This window comes from Motacilla alba, chromosome 4A (assembly GCF_015832195.1).
Source record: "Motacilla alba alba isolate MOTALB_02 chromosome 4A, Motacilla_alba_V1.0_pri, whole genome shotgun sequence".
In the NCBI taxonomy this organism is placed as follows: domain Eukaryota; kingdom Metazoa; phylum Chordata; class Aves; order Passeriformes; family Motacillidae; genus Motacilla; species Motacilla alba.
In genome coordinates, this window is record NC_052045.1 from 412,077 (window position 1) to 419,611 (window position 7,535).

Below are 7,535 nucleotides of genomic sequence, written 5' to 3' on the forward strand. Positions count from 1 at the left end.
GGAATTCCTCTGCTTTACAGGAGTGTGTTTGAAAAGGCTCCTGTGCCTTCTCTGAGGCACAAGGCAGCATTTTCTGCTTGGGTGACACAACAGCCCCAGGGTTCTCCAGAAACTGACATCTTTTGCCCCATGCTGGAGGTCAGAGGGACTCCAGCACAGGCAGAGCACATTCCACAGAGGTGATAATCGCTGGTGTTCTCGGCATGGGGCATGCTAATAGCAAAACACTGTGACGGCTGTGGCTCCCTAAACCTTGCAGCTCCTGGAAGGGTACATCAGTTCCAAAGGAGAAGAAATAAAGTACTTTGCGAATGTTACTGCAGACAGATTCTCTCTTAGCCAAACCAAGATGCTTTCTTGCGTTTATTTAGTCAGTGTATTAATGCCAGGATGTTGCTTATAAAATCTGTTCCTAGCCAGTTGCTTCAGCCTAATTGAAAACTGTAAGTAATTTAAAATCAAAGGGAATCTTTGTTTGACTGGCACGAAGCAGAAGGATGAACTGTTAACATCACCCTGTTACATCCCCAGCTGGGTGGGAAGGCAGCTTGCACGGGCTGGTGTCTGGGATGGGAGCAGGCTGGTGCTGTAGCTGGGTTGCACTGATAATGCCTCCTAATCCATCTTCTGAGCTGGGACGAGAGCATCACACCCTGTCACAGGCTCTAGGTGACACAATACTGTTGCAATTTGTGCTCTTCAGCGAAGGTGACCCTCAGGTAAGACCAAACTTTTGCTTTAAGGCTGAAGTTTTAGCTGCATCTCTGACTTGCTGAGAACTGGAAGTGCTGCCTCCCTTCTGATTTAAGGGCTGCTGACTTGCACTTCAGATGGTTTGGATGTGACAGCAGAAGGCTCGTACATTCTTACAGCTGCCTTGTCTGGCTGCCGAGCTGGGCTGTAATTGCACTCGTTTTTCAGTGGTTCAGATGTCAGCTGGGTGTGGGCTGAAGTTCACTGCCACGATTTATTTCAAAGGTTTTCAGAGCTGGGCTTATGGGCCTTATTTAGGTATTGAAGTCAGTGCAGGTTTTTTTTTTTTTTTTCAGTGTATTTGCAGTTGATTCAAAGATCTGGGGGAACTGTTGGGAGATGTGTGACCTCTGAAGCCTGATTCCGTGCACCTCATGCAGCAGGGCCAGAGGGATTTGCCCTAAAGGTTGGGAAGAGTCTTTCTCTGGGCCAATGCTTGATGCTCCTCGCAGCTTATTACAAGCTGCAGATTAGGAACTCTGAGCACTTTTATTTCTAATGTGTTTGGTTTTTTTTTTATTTGACTTGAAAACATTGCTGTGGATGTTCTGACCAGCCACACGACTATTTTAATTTTTTCCCCCTAAAAGGAAAGGGAGCTTTTAACATGCTCTCATGTGCTCTGATTTACACTAGAAGTTGCAAATCAAGGCTGGTGTGACTCTAATCTACTGCTGTGCTCCCCCGGGAGCATCTCTTCAGCAGATGTGGCACGGAAAGATCTGGTGACTCTGCTTGAGGACAGCAATGAATGGCAGCAGAGCTTGTGATCTGCTACCAGTCCTTTCTTATTTAGAAATAGTCTTTACAACCATCATAACTGCAAAACACTGTTTTTAAAGAGAGAAACAAATATTCAAAAGACAGACAAGATAGTCTAATATTAAACAAAAATGAAAGTTATGTTTTATATTTGTCTGTTGAAAATTGTACTCACAACTTTGAAATTCTTTTGAAACAGACAAATCAATATGCCAGGCTAAAGATGATCCTAGAGGTGAACAACTCTGGGGTTTCAGCTGCTGGTTGCATCCCTCACCTCTTCATTTAGGCCAGGAGCCATATACCACAGCACAACTGGACCTCCTCTGATCAGTACATAAGCATTTTGGTTGGGAAAAAACATCTAAAATTTCAGAGATTTCTAACCATGTTGTGGAAATAGAAGTGACAGACTTTTCACATTATTGCTTTTAACTGCTGTGGTGAGAAGTGCCTCCAGAATCAGAGGGCAGAATCTAACACACAACACAGGTTTTGTTTTGTCTTTCTCTCTTTAAAATTAGATAGTTGCAGGGAATGACTGAAGGAATGCAGATTAATGGAAACAAGCTATGCTGCATGTGGCTTAATGTGCCTGTAGGCTCCTTTTTGAGGAGCGGGAGCTAAATAAAGTTTGTGCAAACACCAGGTGGAGAAGCCCCCTGCTCCCTTTGGGTGCTGCTCAATGAGTGGCAGGGGTCCTGCAGCCTCAGTTCCCCTTGGGCTCACCCAGCAGCCCAGGAGCTGCTCAGGGCTCTGCTCTGGTGCTTCTGCCTTGCCCTGATGCTGCCCTACCCAAAGTGAGCTCAGCAGAGAAGCAGCAGGGTGAGAGCTGTGTGCTGCAGGAGCTGGGATGCTGGAGCAGTGGAGGCGACAGTGGGGGGCTTGGGTAAGGTCTGGGGCTGCTTTGATTTTTTTTCCTAAGGAGAAAGAGAACTCCCTTTGAAATGGTGTTTTTTTCTCAAAAGGATACTAAAATGCAGCACTATCTCTGTGTGATCAGCAGCCACAGTAGCTTTGGTACCAGGTTCTGATGAAAAACATATTCCAGTGCAACTGATCCACTACTAGAAATGGGAATCATATCTCTTCCTAACAGTGGTTTTTCATGCCATTTCTGGCTCTGCACAGTATTATCTTGTTTGACAAATACCCTGAGATTGTATGAAATGAATGTATTGTGGAATTTGTGGTGCAGCTCTTAGGAAATAAAAAGCATATTGATGCCGCCTCCTTTTGCACATGCAGTGTGCCCAGGATGGACAGAGGGCACAGAGCGTTGGCACGAGCTTCAGACATGCACGTGGAGCTCAGTCAATGGTCAGTGTTCTGCCTGGAGGGCTGTGTTCCCCTGCACGGTGGTGGGCTGGAAGGAGGGTGCTGTTAGGGAGGCCAGAGTTCCCTCTGCCCTGCCCAGTGCCCTGCAGGTGGGGTCTGCATTGCTGACAGTCCTCAGCACTCTGCTGGGGCCCCGTGCTGCCCATCCTCTGCTGCCTGGCCTGGCCTCTGGATGGACTGAATCTTCAAGTTTCAGTTTTCCCCGCTTGCACAGTAACTGTAAGAACATTTACAACAGAAAACTTACTGCTTAATTACTCGACTTGGGAGTTTTGGAAGAAAAGAACTCTTGCTGTGGTACAGGTCAGTGCCAGCATTCTCCACAGTAACTGTGAACAGATCACCTTGCTGTGTGCAATATCCCCGTGCTCTAAGTGCAGGTTGTACAAAACACAGATCACTGTGTCAGTCGAATGAGAGTCCAAGTTGGAGAATTTCATCCAGCTAATCGGTTGGTCTTACTCTACTACTTTTGTGACAAAAGATTATTTTGTATTATTTTATGTGTTTGAAGAACCTAAAAGTAGTTTTGTTACTACGATGTGTAGTGGATGCAAACTTTCCAATGTGAGTTAGCCTGCCTGGTTTTCAGTGTTTTCTAACAAAACAGAAGGAGGAGATCTTTGTGGATGACTAGAGCTTATCAAGGCTCCTTATAGCTGCCTGAAAGCAGAGGCAAAAATAGATGTGTTTTCAATCTCTATGTTTATTAATTTTATATTTAATATTTTATTTTTTATTTATCCTCCACATGTAGCTGACTTTGCATAGCTTGTTATAAAGAATCAGCATTTTGGGGGGTGTTTTTGTTTGTTTTTCTGTTATAAAAATGGTGGTAGTTTAAAGTATTTTCTGAGCCAAAGGTCTTATTTAACTTTGTGACCTAGGTGCAATTTAAAGTGAATTATGGTATTCTGTGACTTCTTAGATTTTGGCTCACAGTCTTTAGATGCTTTCATTCCCACACCTGCCATCCATTAGCAGACCTCCTTCTGTGATCTTTCATCATTCAGAATATATGATGATTTTCTTGAACACTTGAGCTAATTGGGAGTGACTCTGGCTTTTAAATATATGGCAGTATTTGTAAATAGCAGACGTTGGGCAGGCTTGAAATAAATACAAGCAGTTTGGCAGGAATTGTTAAAAAATGCAGAGCCACTTTCAAATGGCCTCCAAAAGGGGGCTGTTGTGCACAGGACAGGCCAGGCAGACCCTGTTCCCTGGAGAGCTTGCTGGGAATCCCAAATGCTCTTCAGTACGAGAGAGATCTGCTGATGTCAGTCCCTGTCCTTCAGCCGCCTCCAGGCTTTAATGCAAAGTACACTGGTTATAGTGTTTGAGGAGGGAGCATCATTTCTGTGTGATATAAATAAATCCCTCCTAATGTGAGGTCCCACTTACTGTGCATCCTGCTCTGCAGAGCAGCCTGAAGAGATGGAAATGGCTTTGGGCCCTGGTATCAAGGGAGAAGTGAGAGCTCACAAGTCCCACAAAGGTTTTTATGAATTGAAATGACTGCACATGTCCTCTCCTGGTCTTCCTTGTTGTAAGCCAAACCAGATATTCATTGTTTTTGTACTTCCTCATAACCTGACTAGAATTTCCACAGTCACAAGAGTGTTCTTTCAGAACCATGAGTAGATGACTTATGATGAGTAAGAAACCCCAAAATGAAAGCAAGGCATAGTTTTGGTTAGAGCAGTGGTATCAAACTCCGTGTGTTAAAAAATGCAGGAAGAGGTGAACCATAACATCTGTCATCCCTAGGCAGAAAATTCTGAGTTGAGCGTTGAATTGCATCTGTAACAGAAAAGGACTTTAAAGCTTGAGTGGGAAACAGTGATAAAGGTGTCGTTTTAGCAGTTGTATCTATTTGGCCCGTGTCTTCTTGGGGTGCTGGTTTGGGCAGCAGAGGTGGTTATGTGTGCACAAATGAGAGGGGAAGGCACCACCCCAGACCAACCCCAAATCCTGGAGGTTCCCCAGGGCAATCCCATCCTTCCAGCCTGGCTCAGCAAGTCCTGGCTGTCCTGTGAGGACAGATGGGACAGCCTGAGGCTGCTTCCTGTTCTCGAGGTTCTGCAGTCGGGGCAAGTGGAGGTGCCAAATCTGTAACCTTTTATGTCATTGGGATGAACTGTAATGAGTCAAGTCTCTTTCAGGGGAGGGCAAACTGAGCAGCTCTGTCTGGCTTCCAGCCACTTTTGGCCATGTCAGCTTTTAGGAGAGCAGCTGACAGATCATCCCAGGGCTGTGCTGGGGTAATAGGAGAGACTCACTGGGTTTGAAGCTTAAGTAACTCATGTATGAAACACTATCTGCATAGCTGAAACCTCAGAGTTGTGATATGATCACTTTGGGCTTGGGACTGTGCGAGGAAAACAGCTGTTCTCTGTTTTGTTGGGGGTACTTTGACACATATTTGGGGCAGATCTTAGCAAGTGCGGGACCTGGCGTGCTTTGCGCTGCTTCCCTTTGGTATTCCTGTCCTGTGCGCTCAGCAGACTTAAAACAAGGCATGCAGATGGGACATCTTCCCCTTTTGCTTGCACATTTCTTTTGCAGCAGGATGCTGACCAAATGTTATTCAATCTAAAGCACACTGAGAGCTGCATGAGATGATAAAACACTAAGGCTGGGGACACCAGGGGATGGGAGAGCTTGGGCTGTCTAGAAGATAATCAGCCTCCTTGAGAGGATGCTTCCCTCAGTAACTCTTGTGCTCTGAGTCTAAAGAAAACATGTGCTTCTCTTTCTCTCTCTGTCTTGCCCTCCCTCTTTGCATGCTTAAAAAAAAAAAAAAGTAATTGTTAATAGTTTAAAACAGGTTTTAAGCCAAAATTTTTAAGAGCTGCAAACAGACTTATTGGCAGGCTTTCAGATCTCTCATGGCAATCAAAAGCAGCTGATCCATGTTTTGCAATCTATTTTCAGACTGCCAGAACTTATGACTCAATTAATAAAACAAATGTGCCTATCAACTACAGCATAACCCTTTTGACCTTAATGAAGTCCTAAATCTTCAGTGAATTTGTTTCAGGATTTCAAATGTACACACAGCTAATATCTGCGCTTGTTGCATGATAGTTTATTGCCTTGCCATGCTGCTGGTGCAGGCCTCGCTAAACTCCTGACCCTTGCCTGCACACACCCTTTCCAGATGACCGGCAATTTGGAAAACCTCATCAGACAAAAGGTCACATTTCTGTGCCCTGTTACTTGATATAACTCTGACTAATTGGCACGCAGGACGGGACAAGCTGCTCCCACTCCCAGCGCAGCACAATCGCCGGTGGTGACACGGGAGGCTTTTCCTGGGTGCAGGACCTGTCCCCTCCTCACGGAGCAGGAGGGGGGCAGATCCCATCTCTGGCCTGGGCATGCTGGCAGGAGGTGTCCGGGGTCTTTGAAGGACAGTGTGCTTGATCCCCAGCTTTGCACAGCTCTCTGAGCACAGTGACCACAGTATTTTAAGTCACTGTGAGACTATTCCCTTCAGCTGTGATGTGTCTGGCTTTGCAGCCCAGGCTCCAAATTTCTTTGCCTAGTGGAGATGGGATCTAAGCTTGGAGACCAGTGCTGGCTTGTGATTATGTACGGAGACAGATGTAGGTCTTGTCATGGGCATTGCAGGCCTTCAGGAAAGGTTATTGACATTTTTAAAAGGTACAGAAATGGTGTTAAAAAGGTAGTGATTGGAACATCTTCAAGGTGTGGAGTCAGTAGTGAGTTTTTGTTACTTTCTAAAATAGGATTACAGATTGAGAGGAAGGTAGAGCTCTTGGGAGGGGTCCTGTCAGCCTCCTTTGCTCTTTAAAACCTAATTCTAGCTATGAGTGCCAGAGTGAAGGGTGAGGAGCATCACTGATGCTCTCTGCTGTGTCACCCGGGCCCCGAGGCCGCCAGTGCACAGTGCTGAGGAGCAGAGGCTGGAGCTGGTTCTTGAGATCCAGACAAACTTCCAGCAGGAGAGGGCACGGGGCTTGGTGCTTCCCCAGCTGCCCCTCAGCCCCTCTGTCCTGTGCCCTGGGGCAGAGCAGTGGCTGCAGGCTCCCTGGGGACAGTCCAGGAGCAGAGGACTCTGGAGGGGCCGTGCGAGTGTTTGCTCCACAGCTCCCCATGGGGAGGGTTCCTGTGAACTTCTGGAGGACAGCTTAATAACTGAGGAGTCAACATCAACACAGACTATCAAAATCTGAATTGTAGAGTATCCGTTCCCTCAAGGACTTTAATAAAGGGAAAGGCATTGATTCCCAGGAGAGCTGAGCAGGCTAGCACAGAAAATTAAGTGTAACAACTGCTCTCTGCACTTTCCTCAGTCTCTTTCTGCTTATGGCAAGTGTTCTCCTCACAAATCTTCCCCCCTAACTTTTATGCAAATACATGAAATGGTTCAGCTTGCCAGGGATGCTCACAGCCCACAGTCAGGTAACTCACTGAGCTTTAGTATACATGTATGTGTAGTTTTCTTGTTTAACCTGTCAGACTGCTTAAAATTACTTTTACAAATACGAATTAGCTTTGTTTTCAGATCATAAGAGCATTTTAATAGTCTGTTAGAGGGGGAGGAAGGTGATTTAGAGATCGAAGGGGAACCTAAATGAGTTTTAGAACTGAGTTGTTTCATTGTTTTGATTTAAATCTCATTCTTACCTTCATTTTCTGCATGGATTGAGTTG